Source organism: Porites lutea, chromosome 8 (assembly GCF_958299795.1).
Source record: "Porites lutea chromosome 8, jaPorLute2.1, whole genome shotgun sequence".
NCBI lineage: Eukaryota > Metazoa > Cnidaria > Anthozoa > Scleractinia > Poritidae > Porites > Porites lutea.
In genome coordinates this window covers 29,342,906-29,360,255 of record NC_133208.1, presented here as the reverse complement: position 1 = coordinate 29,360,255, position 17,350 = coordinate 29,342,906, and the positions used below count along the sequence as shown (strand labels likewise).

At 38.3% G+C, this 17,350-nt stretch overlaps 1 pseudogene; it reads right to left on the bottom strand.

Moving 5' to 3' along the window:
* LOC140945494 (uncharacterized) overlaps nt 1-17,350 on the bottom strand; it is a 29,454-nt pseudogene that overhangs the window by 3,061 nt on the left and 9,043 nt on the right.

The window sequence follows — 17,350 nt, the reverse complement described above, 5'->3', positions numbered from 1 at the left end:
GCGGCGCTGCAAGTTGCAATAAAAGGCGGGAATTTTGGCGCGAAACTCACACACCTCCTGTGGCTTCTGATTGGACGTATCATTTTTCTCACACGTGAAAAAACATCGTTCGCGATTCTGATTGGACGTATCACTTTTTTCACGTGTGAAAACCATCGTTCGCTCCTCTGATTGGCTTGAACTAATTTGCGTAGGAAAATTTACGGCATAGCTTTTTGGTGAGTATTTCTCAGTATGTATATAATAAAATATGGTACAGTATATAATATATGGTATAATATATGGTATATTACATGTATAATATATATTATTAAAAACTGAATCATTGGATAATGCAATTGTAGCATTTTGATTGGCTTAGCCGTTATGGTATAATTTATGAGCTATTATACCATGCTCTCCATATATGGTCGATGTACACGTCAGTTTAAAATTGGGAGCTAGCTGAGATGTTTTTTCGCGAAGGCTAGAACGGCGCCCGAACTAAATCGTTTTAATTCATTTCTTAGAATACTAGAAATGCAATTTCATCGAAATAAAAAAGACAAAAACAAACAAAAAAGCCACAAGAGCTTGTTTGAAAGTTTGTCGAAAAACACATGAAAACACATGGAACTAAAGTACCTTGACCAGCTACGAAAGAAGACAGGTGTTGTTTCTTCATGATCGCGAAGCCATTCCCCGATCGAGTCACTCGCCGATAGATAACTGCCGCTTGTTTATACGACATCAAGAATATAAATCACAAGTAACCATATACAAATACAGGCTATGCAGCCATTGACTAGAGCAATCGAGGCGGCAGTATAGCTTCTTTTCTCGTTCAGCAAAACCAGCTTGTGGCTTCAAACAACTTCATAACTAGCGACCGAGGAAATAGTTTTTCTCCGTTGTTCTTACTTTTGTAACTGCACCTAAAATCCAAATTCACAGTAATTTCGACGGCTGTCACTTAAAAATTCGTTTCCTTCACATTATCTGCCAGGTTTTTTTTAGCTGTCTTGCTGTGTAAAATCCTAGAATCCCGATGAGTTTTTTAAAAATAATGTTCATTGCTGCAATGTTTTGATTTTCATTCATGCAGTCCAGGCGAGTCCGTTCGCGCGTTGACAGTTTTGATAGACGCGTGACATGTGAATAGCGGAAGTCCCTTGTCTTTTCCGGTTCGTTCTAGTAGGGGAGATTCAACGACTTTTTGTGGGCGTTTTTAATAAAACAATTATTCCACTCGCGCTTGTTGGATATGAGATGATTATAGCCAACTCAGCGCTACGCGCCTCGTTGGCTATCTATCATCTCATATCCAACGCGCTCGTGGAATAATTGTTAAATATTGTGCATTGAGATGAATCGCTTGAAAAGAGAGTTCGTGCACATGTGATCAGAAGTAAACAAGGGCACATAGTGCATTTACACTACGTTTCGTTCAGTCTTTTTAATGTCCAGGGACTGTGAATAATGTTTCGATATTGTTTGGCTGGCACAAAAATTCGGAGGAATTATAAAGCGGCATAATTTTCTGCCATGAAGAAAAGTTAGTCACGGGTGAGACAAACAGCGAACTCGGGCGAATTTTCAACTCATATTAGTATCACGGTAAGATACGTGATATCGATCGTTTCATCTTTTCACATTGTTTAAAGTGCGTACCGATGAAATAAAAATTTTTTGGGTCAAAATGCAAACATTTTATTCCTTTAAGTTAAAGAAAAATACCAAAAGAAAAATCTTAAAACTGAATATTTTTATCGTTTGGAAAAAAATAATGCGTTTTCAAGTAGACTGTAGACCGCGCAGTCGGCAGCCCAATGAACCCCCACTATGGGGGTCTTGTCTGTATTTTAAGCTGATTTCCAAATGAACGGTAGGCTCTTAGCCAATGAGAAGACATATAGTGAGTACAGTGCATGAAAATAATACATATTTTTTAAGAGTATTTTAACACAATTTTTGTAATGATGTTTTGTAAGGTAGCAGATGCAGAATGCCTGGACGCTACAACAAGTTCCATGTTACCTCATTTTCCAAAGATTCAATAGTCGATGACAACATGAAATTTAAACCTGTTTTGCTGGCTAAAAGCACGCCTTCTTTGGAGGATCAACAGACTCAGTCACTCCATATGGTCCACCATATTCCTCACCAGTACATTTACATGTAACTTCCTTTGTGCTGGTAACGGAAAAAGTGTTATCGTAATATCTCTATTTACAATGCTCACTTACCCCATGATAGACTGGTGTATCCTCCAAAAATATATCTCCCGACCCTTATTATTGTCACAGTCGGACCCTTGCCGTCACATCGGAAGTGAAATGAATATGTAGACCAGCCGTTCACGGATGCACGCCAACAGCGCTTCCAGAGAGATTTGACGCTTTTTGTGACAGGTGCAAGCCAGTTCCTCAACGAGGTCAAGTGATCAGTTTTGTTGTATCTCAAAATGACGGAGTTTTCCAAACCTAAGGAAAAAAATAAGACCATTTTTTATTATATGAGGTACAAAGTATTTGAAATTTCACAGAAACTGAATTTATTTCCAGTTCAATGAGCTATTTGCAAAGAGATAACCATATTGCAAAATGTAAAACGTTAACTTGCATGTTTATTAGATTTTCTAAAAAGAAATATAAAGCGTTACGTTTTAGACTGATCAAAACTCTAGTATACTGACGCATGTCTTAAGTTGAGAATTTCGGTAGCTCAACATACACAACGACAATCACTTTCATTTGGCTTTAAAATTGGGTAGTTGAAATTTTAAGTTACGCCTGACAGAACCACGCGATTGATGCTTTTGCCACAGGTTTAAGCCAGTTTTTTAACAAGATCAAGTGGTTTATGTTGCTTGCCACCGATAGCAGAGTCTTGTAAACCTGAGAGGAAGGTCGATTGCAGCAATAACTACGGTGTCAGAATAGCCCAACACATTTTGTGTTGACAAATACGATGTTACACGAAAACTTAAAGGGGCGTAAAAGAGCGTAATCACGTTTCGCCCATCCTCGGACTCCCGGTAGTGGCTACAAAGAGGGTTTCTATGGGGTTAACGACTAGCCTTAACACAGCCGAAAATTTTGGTCTTTTGGTGTAAAAGAGGAAATTTTAGCCGTTAGTTTAAAAACAGTTCACAGTAAGAAATTTATTCAATCAAAATAATTGTGTATCCAAGTTACAGCCGGTGCAACGTAGATAGCCTTGAATCCCCACGAGACGCACACCTCCTTGGACACAATACCTTGATTTGTATATTTAACAATTAACGAATGAGGCTGAGTATCTTATGAATAGAGATCGAGGAGGGTGTTATCCGTCGAGGCCTTAGGCCGAGGCGGATAACACCCTCCGAGATCTCCATAATTCTTCATATGATACGAAAGCCTGCAGAAACGCCTGCAGAACGCGGCAGCTCGGCTGGTATGTACTATATCTAGGTATGATCCTATCACACCATCCCTGATCAACCTGCACTGGCTTCCGGTTACCCACAGAATAGAATTCAAGATAGCAATGCTAGTTCACAAATGTATCTACGGCGTCGCACCACAATATCTTTTAGACTTGATAAAAATCAAAGAGAGCTCGCGGTATCAGTTGAGATCATACCGGGGCATACTCCTAATGGACAATACCTATAGAACAAAAGAGACACTCGGGGATAGGGCGTTTGAAAATGCTGCGCCCAAAGTATGGAATCGACTCCCTCTAGAAATTAGACAATGTCAATCATTGAACATTTTTAAAGTTTTACTAAAGACACATCTTTTTAAATTAGCTTTTTATTAGTTCTTTTATTAACTCATATTTTACTTTTATTGTTTTCCGAAAATTGTAAATTATTATTATTATTATCATTATTTGGACTAGCCATTTATTACTTTAAGATTTTAGTGTTGTAATGCGCACTCGATCATATCTTTATCGCATGCTAGACTGCGCAATATAAGAAATAAACATTATTATTATTATTATTATTATTAAAGCCGAATTCAATAATTGTTTTATTATTCATTCAAAATAATTCCTACTTTAAAAACATGGCTAAAACTTGCTAACCTCCATCGATCCATCGATGTTAAGTTCATCCTCTATAGTGCACGTTTAGGTTTGTCCAGCTCCGCAAATATTCTCCAAATAGCAGGTCGCCCTTCGAGTTGTCTTCTTGCGGTTCTTGCCATGTTTTAGCTACGTTTTCGCCTAGTTCTTACTCTTGAAACGGGTGAAATGTCCGCCGTTTTTCAAGTTCACAACCAAAACAACTCAACCTCGTCCCCAGGTCTTCTCGGTTAACGGTGCCTTAACCTGCGAAAACGCTGCATTTTTGACGTCATTTCCTCGTTAAACACAAAATTCTTCCAAATTTGGTCATCAGTAACTGGTTATGGTGAATTAAACGAGTGCTTTTAGCCAATCAGAATGGGGAAAATATTTTGAATGAATAATAAAACATATTATATACAAATATTTGTATATAAAAAAATATACAAAAATAAAATATTTGTATATACAAATTTGTATATGTTAACGACAAGCACAGATTTATAACAGATCGGCAACAACTCAAAATCTGTCAAATTGATGTACCTAAGCGATCTAGCAAGACTTGAAAACAGGAGAATACGTATCTGAAAACCCTGCCTTATCGAAGACATATAGTTTGGACAGGTTAGAAGTAATATACAGCTATTTCCAAAAAGGTTGTCCGAAAACGTGCACGCGACAATCCCGAAAGGTATTGCGGGTGGTTTTGAGGGTGGTTTTCTCTTATGTTATTAAAATGTCTCTTATGTACCTCGTGCGCTTGATATACAGTTTAATCCATTTCCGATGTAGTCTAGGTTACAGGTGCACTTAAACGAACCCCAGAGATTTGTACAATTAGCCTTTGGATGACAGAACGTGTTGCCACTGCACTCATTCTGGTCTGTTAAAGCACAAACAAGAAAACAAAAAATATTAACAAGAAAAAGTAAGGTGTAAAGCTATTCTTATTTCCAGGGAAACCATGGCAAACGCTTCAAGAGAGCTAAAATCATGCTGGAAAACAGGGAAAGAATGGTAGCGGTGAGTGTGTTATCTGATATCGAGACAGGAAGATGAAGTTAAAAAAAACAGCACATCCTAGTTCTTAATAGACGGACTTTTATGTTTCTAGGGTCTATAACCGAGTCAAAGATACAGAAATTGGTACCTGTTCCTAGACTGTTCGCAGATGTTTTTCTACTCTGATCTGGTGAAAGCGAGAGCAAGTGTGAAGCGCGGAACAGGCGAGCGTACTCCAGGCGTTTAGTTAGTGGAGAGCAGAGCGAAGTCAAAAAATCGAAGCAAAACGACTTACAGGTTACAAACAGGCAAACAACCGACTTGCTGGCGGATGATGGTTAAGTTCTTCTGCATGCACGAGGTTGTTGAAACAGCAGTCACTCTCACCGCCAACATTCTTAAACGGGACTCAACTCACCCGGATTATATAACCTACTTATAGAAAGACGTCTTGGTTGTTTATATAATTTCCATTGACCTTTTTTGCAAGTATACTGATAACAGTCACTGCACTTCACGTCATTCCACTTGTAGTTGTGTCCAATGCCAAGCGCATGCGCACAGTCTTCATCTCCAACATTATTTGGTTGGTTTTTGGCCCAAACTGTAAAGTTTCCTGGCCGGCCTCCTGCCCAGGTGAACGTTCCCTCCCTGGAAATGTCATTTAATCCCAGCCAGGACTTTGCTCCATTGTAAAGACGTTGTATAAATACGTTTTCCTCATTACTATTGACGCTGACGAGACTTGCGTTTTCCTGCCGGCAATTAGCCAGAGCTTCGGTCCAATTTGCGCACTTCTTGCTGACTGCATAGCAAAAGCCATTAAAGTAGCTCCAGCCAGGATCACAGATATCTATATGTGATAAAAATATCAAAAACCTTAAAATCACTTTCGCGTTCGTGGATCCTTATGTCCTGGGCTTCGTCAGGTACAAACGAGCATTTTGTTAGACCCCGTACACATTGCATACGTAATTCCAGACGTAGTTAATCGATAAAAAATCGATATCGAAAATCAATCGATATCTTCGATGTTAAGCGATTTAACCCGCCCATGAATATCGCTTGATATCGGAAATCGATAGAAATCGAAGTCACCAAAAAAATAATTTATCTACTATTATCGATTAACATAATTAATAACAATCGATAGGAATCGATAGTAATCGATAACAATCGATTAAAATTTAATCATCGATTTCTATCGGATAATCATCGATATTAATCGAAGACAAAACTGTTTCTCTTTATCGATTTCTATCGATCGATATCGGAAATCGATATTCATCTTTGATTGATATCAATTACTATCGATTAACTACGTCTGGGTGATTGTTTGTGAACACCTTCATTCCGATCCTATGTATCACCTTAACAGCAATAATGGCTCTTGATCACCGTTAAACGATACGGCAGTTCAAAATTTATTCATAGAAATCTGAAGATTCATGTCCGAGTTTGTCTTTTGGGGTTCCGATATGGAACGATTTGCCCTTTGTGAGAGTGGTTCCCAAATAAAAATCCTCCCCCACCCTCCAGGGGCACATATACGGGGTGGGGTCTTACAAAAGGCCTCTTTGGGACACAAATTTGCGGGCTTATTCGAAGGGCTTATAAGTGACGGGGCCTTTTTATGTTCGGAATTTTACGTCAGCTGGTATAAAATCCGCTTTCAATGTATTTGTTAACGCGAAAACCAGAGAAACGTGCACATGTGCACAGAGCCTACGATAATACGACTTTTTGTATGTTTAATCGAAATAACTATATCAGTTTAAAACAAATTTTCAGTATTTGCTTACCTGTAAGCACTGCATAACTCACTGACAAGGGATCATATCTGGTATCAAACAATTCTTTGACACAGACTCTGAATCCAGAGGCATTCATGTTCTAAAAACAGAACAGAACAAAACATAGATACACAAACGTCAAGCGGCATTGTTCGAACTAAAACAACTGGCGTTTGGCGGTGGATGAGTTCAGAAAACGACAAGTGCTGTATCTTTTCTTATTTATCACGTATATTTTGTATCACTGTATCATTATTATTATCATTAATATTATTATAATAATTTACTGTCAAAGTAACCAATCCGCTCGTGAGGCGAATTGTTTAGCAAGAGCACCAGCCTCCAGATACCTCAGAAATTCGAACACTGCAACTGAGCACACGAAAACAAAAAGACGACTGTCTAAGTGAGAGACTGGAGCAGGTGAACAACTCCCTGCCGACAAAAGCTAAGCGAGCTGTTGAGTTAGCTCCAGAGAAGGGATCATCAAATTGGCTGACCGTGATTCCCCTCAAACAGCTAGATTACAATCTGAAGAAGAAGGAATTTAGCGATGCAATCAAGTTACGATTCGACTGGGAAATAACGGACACGCCCACCCTAAGCAGATCTACAAGAAGTATGAGAACGAGAAGAAGAGGCAGTATGCGGAAAGAGTAATGGAGATCGAACAGGGAACGTTCACTCCCCTAGTTTTCACGATCACAGGTGGAATGGCGGATGAGTGTGTTAAGTACCAAAGCAGACTTGCGGAGCTGATCGCAAATAAGAAGGGAGAAAGTTACTGAAGCGCAGTTTGCTGGATAAGAGCTAAAGTATCTTTCGCCATCGCACGCTCTACGATACTATGCTTGAGAGGCTCAGGATCCAGAAAACGACAGCTAGACTTTGCTGACTCAGATCTACAGATCGAAAATATTAGAGCCTGCCCGAATTAATCTCTTTTAGGAACTTTTTAAAGAATTAGGAATTTAGGAATACGAGATTTTATTCCTTTTAACTTGTTTCTTTTTTAAATGAGAGACGGATAATTCTCTTTTGTAATGGCTTAATTCAAAACTCAGGACTGCCTGCAAGAGTTATTGACCGCATCTAAGCCGCAAGGAATGTATTTGGGAAATCGTTTTCGGCACGGTGATTGTATTTTCATGATTTATATAATTCTTAGTGTTGGATGGTGCTAAATTCTTACTTCAAATATTTTTTGTAAATTATGTACATATTTTTAAAGTTAAATAAAATTATTATTAATTAAAAACAGAAACTCATAAGGGGTTGAAACGTGTAACTCTCATATGTTTGCTTTGTCCGATGCTCGTGATTATTCATTTTCAAAAGTACCATATTTGGAACGAGAAGAAGAGATGACTGAGTGACGTAATTTCACTTCAGGTTCCCGCGCCCGCTTAAATAATGACCGACAAACGGGGGAAAATACTCCCGAAAGCCGAGAAAGCTTTCAAAGGTTGAAACCAGGAATCTTACCAAAACACTGAGCAGGATATTATTGCCTTACCACCCGGGCCAAACGTAACATTGTGAAACCCATTGACGTTCTCACAACTTCTTGAACTTGCAGAACTTGTCACTTCAAAAAACGATGCCTCCTTGACCCTCTGCACGGTAAACTGTACTGCAAATAGGCTTTTATAATTTTTATATCAAAAGTCTTGAATAAACAGTAAAAAATATTTGCGAATAAAGTTCATTAGCTGCGTATCGAAAAGTGTCCAAAAACTGAACCTGACATCTTCGCAAAAAGTGATGCGCGTAATGAATGTGAGAAGCATATTTAAGCTTAATTCAGCTTGGGTGTTGTAGTCACGATCATGTTTTGAGCTAATTTTCTGAACGAACAAACTTAAAAAAAAAGACAGAGAAGCCGTTTCTTAAAATTTTTTATTCAAAATCCAATTAAAGCAATTCGGAAAACACTCTCTGGATCGTGGATCCGTTCACGCAAGTGAAATCGGCTGAGCACATGGCAAAATTCAACACAAAATCCATCTCAAATCGGGGCACATTTTGTAATTGTTCTTTAGCGCCGAAGAGAAAAATTTATAAGACGTCTATGAAACATTTAAAAAGACATAAATTCCCTTTTCAAAAATGTAATTGTCTTGGCCATAGAGTGCAAAATGTACCTGAAAATTCAGCAAAAACTTCGCTGCCTTGGTTGCATTTCAAAACAGACCATGGGCTCCGTCGTGAACAAAACAAGGTTGAATTCCTCGAGGGACGATTTCTTGATGAAAAGCTTCCCTTCCTCCTCAAAAAGGTAGCTGAGCGTTCTTTTGAACTTTCTCTCTCCATTTTTTTGTCTTTTAACGATCTATTTTTAACCTTGAAATGCTGAACTCTTGTCGTAAAACATCTGCATGGTGATCGCGCGGCAGCCATTTTGTTGGAAATGGATATCTGACACTAAGGTTTCCAATTATGGTAAAAGTGAATATTCACGAGTATTGAACGCGAGTTACACGTTTCAACCCCTTATGAGTTTCTGTTAAAAATTATTATTATTCATTCAAAATATTTTCCCGATTCTGATTGGCTAAAAGCACAAGTTTAATTCACCATAACCAGTTACTGATGACCAAATTTGGAAGAATTTTGAGTTTAACGTCAAAAATACAGCGTTTTCGTAGGTTAAGGCACCGTTAACCGAGAAGACCTGGGGACGAGGTTGAGTTGTTTTGCTAGTGAACTTGAAAAATGGCGGACATTTCACTCGTTTGAAGAGTAAGAAAAAGGCGAAAAAATGGCAAAAAACATGGCAAGAACAGCAAGTACACAACTCGAAGGGCGACATCTGCTATTTGGAGAATATTTGCGGAGCTGCACAAACCTAAACGTGCACTATCAAAGATGAACTTGACATTGATGGATCGATGGAGGTAAGCACGTTTTAGCCATGTTTTTAAACTAGGAATTATTTTGAATGAATAATAAAACAATTATTGAACTTGGCTTTCGTATCATATGAAGAATTATGAAGATCTCGGGGGGTGTTATCCGCCTCGGCCTACGGCCTCGACGGATAACACCCTCCTCGATCTCCATAATTCTTCATAAGATACTCAGCCTCATTCATTAATTGTTAATTATTGTCATTATGATTATTAATATTGTCATTATTGATATTATTATTAATAGCGGAGCTCTCTCTCGCGCGCGCAGCGGAGCACCATGGGCAAGAAAATTTGGTAAACTATCCATCCGAGAAAATGTCATGTAAGCCGATGTCAAATGTCACAATAGATCTTGCACAACTTGACTAGCCTCTTAGTTATGTAAGCCATCCGTATGAGTACGATTAGATTGACAGCTATCAAAATCAGACATCCGCTGACAATTATCACATGACCATCTCGCGGGCTCAGATGAAAGACCAGTCGTTTTGCCCCTACATATAAGCTGATATAATATGTCACACTTACCAATTCAACATAAAAACGAAACTACGCCGGGCAAGGCTGTCAGTTGGCTGACACTCGTTTAAAGTTATATTGGCAAGCCAAATTAACGTCAATTGAGAGCTGTCAAAATGGAACATGTGCAGAACACTAATCAGAAAACTAATAACGTGGGCTCAGGTTCGCTCAGGTACACGATCTGGCATTTTCCAATACATGCCAGACGGATATGTCTTACTCACACTCGTAGTCTGTTAATTCGAATATTTGCCATTCTAATGAAGGTTAATTGACAGCTGTGAAACTAGAGTATACGCTGACCATCATTACCTGAGTGTATCGCGGGCTCATTTTTCTATCCATCAAGGTCACGTTGTGTTTATAGTTTTGCGCTGATATTTTATTTGATCACGGGCTCAATTCGAAGCCCCATAGCTTAGAAAATCTATCTACCCCAGAAAATTCGGCAATCACGTGACCGTACACCAACCAACCGACCTTCCGTTCGTCTGTACCACAGGTATACCAATGTTTAATCTCACACTTTCTAGATAGTTTGGGAGCCTGCAACCTGATATTGTACATCCATGTTTTGATTAATTGACAGCTGTCAAAATAGAGTTTCTGCTGATCAGTATCGCCTGACCGTATCGCGGGCTCAGGTATCGACCCACTGAGTTCGAGTGTTTTTTTGTAGGTATCGGCTGACAAGTTGCTACTTTTCAAATGATCGCAGGTTCAAGTTCAATTTTTTTAAAATACATATGAAATAAGTCGTGTTCATGAGCCGCACCTTTAAAATGTTGATTTCGAACTGACCTCGGACGCGAAAATTCAACCGGCTTTTACATTTACATGCAGGGAAGGCAATCGCTTTTGACTTTTCTCACTGTCACGTGTTGATCACGCTCTACGTCCAATTTTTATGTTCTGATTGGTCAAAATTTGACAGGTGAGTTCATGCGAAAAATTTATGCAGCGTCTGGTAACTTGCTTACTGATAGCTAGAGCTGATAGAGTTTTGTGTCATCTTGTGATGTTTTTAACTGCCTTTTTTCTACTTGGTGTACAAAATGAAATACAGCTGCTCTCAAGATTGTTCTGTAATTCATGGCTGGTTTCTTTATTGCGCTTTTTGTTAACAAATGCACCGCTTGTCAAAGTCATTGGAAATCCGATTTCGGATGGCATCGTTTTCAAAATAGCTTACTCACTTGCCCTTGCTTGAGGCATAAGAGGATTGAAAAGTCTCAAGCGATTCTGGAACACTTGATGACTTTCAGAGGCAGTATCTCGACTGGTAAGCCTGAGCAATTATTGTCTTTGATGTGTTTTTTTTTTTTTTCGGTTTCCTGAAGTCGATCGTATGGTTTACACGGCTTAAGTTTATACACGAGCAATGATCTAACCTACAATAGTATCAGATTTAAAGAGCCTTTAGACATTTTTTGACCGCAAATTCAAAGAAAGGTTCCGAAGATTATTTAGTTATGATTTTGGCTGTAAACAGAAAGCTCTGAGCGATTTTCTTGCCTCGAGTTCATCTTGAAAAAGAGCAAACACCGGAAAGCCCGCTTAAAACATAAATAAGCTTATGCTCAGCCTGACTCATGATTTTCAGAGACACTTTACTGTCAATACTTCTCTTCGTGAATGAAAATTATTGTCTCTGTACATGTTTCACCAAATTATATTTATTTTATTGATTGTTAGTAGTCCCTCTCGCAATTTTTATCGCTGCACCGGTTGTTTCCAGTCGAACATAAACATCGCATGCAAAAATACTCAAACCGCCGCGCGTAAATATCACTCGCTTTTAAAGATTACACATAACAAAACCATACACAGTTTAATAAATGAAGGGAAATAAAACCTAAACATAACAATTTCTCTATCATGTTGAAGCGTAAATGGTAACTCTATTAATCGCACTGCAAATTCGGTGCCTGTCAAAAGTGAGAACCCGTCCGGCTGGCCGAAGAGTGATCTTGGGAATTTTTTATCGTTTTCATTAAAAGCCCATAGTTATTACCCTGCTAATCATAACTATAACAAAATGGTCACATCTGATTGGCTATCAACTGCCCTGATTTCAGCCTTAATTGGACGGTTTAATAGGACAGTACGCGTCATGCCTAAGTAATTGGACAGTACGCGCCATCAAGCGCGCGCTTAAATGGCTTTTTTTTTCACTGGTAGCAAAACAAAATTTCGAATTTCTTGTGTTTTGATTTAAAAAATAGCCTATTATGTCACAAATTTTGTTAAAGTTATGATTAATTGGTAACAGAACTTCGTGTCGTCCAATTCGGTCTGTAATCATACTCGTGATTACACAAATCGGACTCCCGCTAACGCGGTCGTCCTATTTTGTTAAGGTAATCAAGCCTATGATTACAGACCGAATTGGACTCCACTCAGTCGTCTTGCCATTACATATCACATAGGACCAGATTTTTCTAACTGAAAAGTCCCGGCATTATAGAATTCTCTTCATGAAAACGTTTTATAATTCAATGCTTGTTGCTTGCTTGTTGTGCAAAGGAAGCGCGTGCTTTGATCGTCGCGGATATTGAATGAGTGCAAATTCTCTTGCAAAATTGATAAAAACTGCAGAATTATAGGTTTAAATAGGGCAAAAAAGAACAAATTCTGTCCGAGGTCTGTATGATAAAAAAAGGGCCTCATGGTACTGTTTACCTGAGACGTGATGAGAAAAAGTATGTCAGTGTGTCGCCACCAGATTCGTCGCAAAGATTTACCAGTTACCTAAACTTGTCGAACACAAAAAATCCGGCCTGATTTTTTTATTTTGGCCTCTCTTTTAGACAGAGGAATGGAACGTGAAAATTGGCTGCCACCAAGGACTATCGTGGCGCGTGTGTTTCTTAAAATTATATTTCGGGGTTGTCCAATTATCACAATTATCCATAGTCTCTCTAACGGAGCAATGTTGGAGAGACTGGTGAATGCCACATTATGATGCAAAAGCTAATGCAAATGCAATATTCGAATGTGATCGAACATGATTGCTATTTTTGGGGGGACAAATAAGACTATTTAATAACTCGATGTAAAATTTGTTTCACTCTTGGACTGTCAAATTATTTTTCTCTAAAATCACTTAGCCTTCGCCTCAAAAGTCAAATGAATGTGCCCTGATCTATGGATTACAAATTTATTGTTTGATTTAAATTATGAATTTATAAACGGGGGCTTTGCTTTTAGCCCTGGCTAAATCTATATATTATCCATCACAAAATGCAATCAGGGTGGTCAAAGAGACCATTAGTGTCATCAGCGAGTAGAAGGGACTCAACGTTACTAAAACAATTAAGAAGATCGTTCATATAAAAGATTAAAAAGAGGGCTCAGGTATGGAAACCTGGGGAAATCCACATACTGTTGTCCTCTGTTTAGCTCTGCTCTCAGTATTTTTATAGTCTATTGCACATGTACCAATTGCAAATAAGTTTTCAAAAGATCAAGAAAAACTCCAGTCTAAAATTTGTTTTCGCCAGTTGAAGGGGCAATCCATTTGACAAGATTAATTTTTGCATTTGACGTGGAATAACCCTCAGAAATGCCAAATTGATTATCAAATAATATGCTGCTGTCCACTAGATACTTCAAAATTCGAATGCAAACAGCTCGTTCAAAATTAATTGGGAAATACTGAAAGGACCCAGAATGGTTTTCTTAGAGACAGATCAGTCAAAAGGAAAACTGTTTTGAGCCACTGTACACAACTATTAATGATGATGATGATGAAGGTGATGATGATAATAGTAATGATAATGATAATGATAATGATAATGATAATGATAATGATAATGATAATGATAATGATAATGATAATAATAATAATAATAATAATAATAATAATAATAATGCCAGTCAATACTGATAGAACTATAACAGCGAACAGACCAGATATCATCGTTAAAGATTCAGTGAATTCCACCTGCAAACTTATTGATATGACTGTTCCATCAGATAGAAACATCGCACTGAAGGAAACTGAAAAAAAATGCAAGTACAAAGACCTAGAACTAGAAATACAGAGAATGTGGCATATGAAAACCATAGTGATCCCTGTGGTTGTTGGTGCGCTTGGTACAGTGAAGAAGGGTATGGTAGAAAACATCAAGAAAGTATCAGAGAGAGCTACTATGACAGAGATTCAAAAGATCTGCATGCTGGGATCTGCACGAATCCTTAGAAAGGTGCTCAGTGTATGAACAGAATGATTGACTTGAGTGACTGACGCTCTAGGTGCATGGGTTGCGCCCGGCTGATGCACAAAAAGAACACCAGCAAAGACTGTGATAATAGAGATAATAATAATAATAATAATAACAAAAATAATAATAACAATAAATTCAATTCCTATCGCGCTATTTACATATAAATGATCAGGGGGAAAATCTATTCGCTAGCTGATAATCAATATGGAATATAAAATGCACTGAAATAAAAATAAATTAAACCAAATAATCTTAATGAGTAAACCTAATACAACAAGAAAGATCTAAAAAGCGTTTAAGTCTCGCTTGCTTGGAAATAAGATAAGAAATAAGGAGGCAATTAATTCTTAAGGAGTCTGTGTCCGAGCGTGGAAGCCATAGGGACCATTTGAGGAAGGAGAAAAAAAAAAAGCTAGCTAGCTAGGTTACACAATAACCATTGACTACCTTTGATATATACAATAATATAATATTCGCAATACAAACCTGTTGTCCCAGCACGAGTAGCCTGTGAACAGGCTCTCTGTTTGGGGAAAGGGTGAAAAAATCGCGAGTAGAGGGAAGGGAAAGGGTTCCCTCTCCTCCCTCTCCTTGAATACCTTAACATGTGTTAAGGTATTTAATACCAGTAGTAACCAAAGGTTACGGAGTGCAGGCGACAACGATCGAAGGTCAAAACGGTTTTGCTCCAGTGCTGTGTTTTGCCTAAAGTCAAAACACGCGTGATCAGATTACGAGTCATAGAAGGTTCAAACACGCAGGATCAAATTGCGTTATGTGAATTCCAAACATTCTTGGTGGAAGTCCAAACGAATGCTGGCTACATACATGCGACGCATGCGTAATAACAAACTGGGGTTAGGATTGCTGGCTCCTTTTGTCGCCCGCAATAACTTATTATCAAACCACATGCACAGAGTTTAAACGCGCAAAGCCGCGCATGCACCGATGTCATATTCACCAAAAGCACGTACTACTTTGTGCGATATAAACTTTACCTAGTTCAGTTTTTGTCTTGTCCCTATCTACATAAATTTCGTTTTAATTAATCATTCCTTTAACATCCAATTTCTTTGATTGTCAAGGCATCTTTTCACAGCGCTAATGAAAAGTTTCTTTAATGACCTGTGGAAAGCTTCGCTACACTTGCAACTGCCCTGAAATACAGTGTAGTGTCACACTAGAGCGATTTTTACCTCAATCCACGTGGAAATACCGTTGTGAACTGGGGCTGAGTTCCCGGATACTTTTGTGCTGTGATTGGCAGCGATGAGCACTGTTGGAGTCGAGCTGTAACCTCTTGTGAATAACACGAACTGAAAAACAAGAAATACCCGAAAACATTTAGCTAAAACGTTTCACCATTCCTTCGCTAATGTTCCACAAAACTGGGAGTAACGTTTGACGACCAATCGTGTAATAAAAGTGATACATATTAACTTTTGGTCTATTCTTACCTTGCAGTATGCATTATTATTTTCATCCATCGGTGGTGGGTTAGTGTTGTTGGTACCTATAAAACCTATGCTGCCGTGCTCAAAAGACAGTGGCTTTTTCAGCGATTTAGAAAACGCAAACCAGTTCTGCAAGCAAGAATTCATTGAAATTAGTAGTTGTTAACTACACTGACTCCTTAAATATATCATCATGGTCATTCAGACCTGTTATAATAATTGCTTTCAATACAGCAATTTTTCTGTAGACTCCGGGTGTACGTCGTTATGGCGGAAAATCACATTTGATAGGGCTTAATATAATTATGGCTACAACTGAGCAAGTTATTAGAACCTTCTGAAGAAGGATCTTGTTCCCCTACACTTTAAAATGAAAAATATGTCAACCAATTTTTACATCTATTTTACTGTAATTGAGAGTAGTCGAGATCGATTGTTTTGATTCAAAGTTGCAATAGGCACGCAATACGTGCGAACGTAAACAAGCCAAACGACGCGACTAGTCTGCCGCGCGATTTGTCACGACACAGCATTTATCCTCATTACATACATCGCACAGATAAGGCACGGAAAGCAATTCGGCAATAGAAGTCAAACGATTGAAAAAACAAGGTACACTGAGTGAAACAAACTATTAAGTTATTTAAATTTTCCCTATGGAAAATAATTGTCGTCGCACAAAAAAAGACACACGTACAAAATTTCAGCCCCCCCCCCCCCAACATTTTCATACCCCCTTCTCCATATTAAATGAAGTTTCCTTATCCACCTTCTCTCCACACAAATATTATAAAAAAATAACCGCGAAAAAATCCTAAACAGAAAGCCTAACAACGTTTAAAATAAGTACAAGTATGTTTTAGACTATTGATAAGATCTCTCAAAACCACCACTTCATTTCAACAGACTGTAACTGCACTATCCCTTTGTAACCAAATTAGCACACCCACAACTACCTCACTGCAACACCTCAAATCAGTTTTACCTTCCCAAAAAACATTTTTTGTTACTTCATATCAAATTCTACTAGAAACCAGTTTCACTGATTAACAAACTACAGCCATTATCTTACTAATCCACGCCCAATATAACTCCACGCCTTCCACTTCAAACATCTCAACCAACCCCTAAAACATACAACGCTACTGCACTACTAACACATCCTACTAGACATAAAAAAACGTCACACACGCCTAGTAAATGGACGCGCAAATATACGGTCCCACAGCGTCTCGTTTGGTTCTGCTTTTCGTCTGTTTTTAAAAGAAACGTATTTTGCAATATGGGGGCCAACCAGAAAACTGAATGGTTAACTTGGCCACCATAATCAAACCTTAATATTAACCAAATAAAATGAACGTATATACCTATAAACAATAAAAAGGGTATGTAAGTTT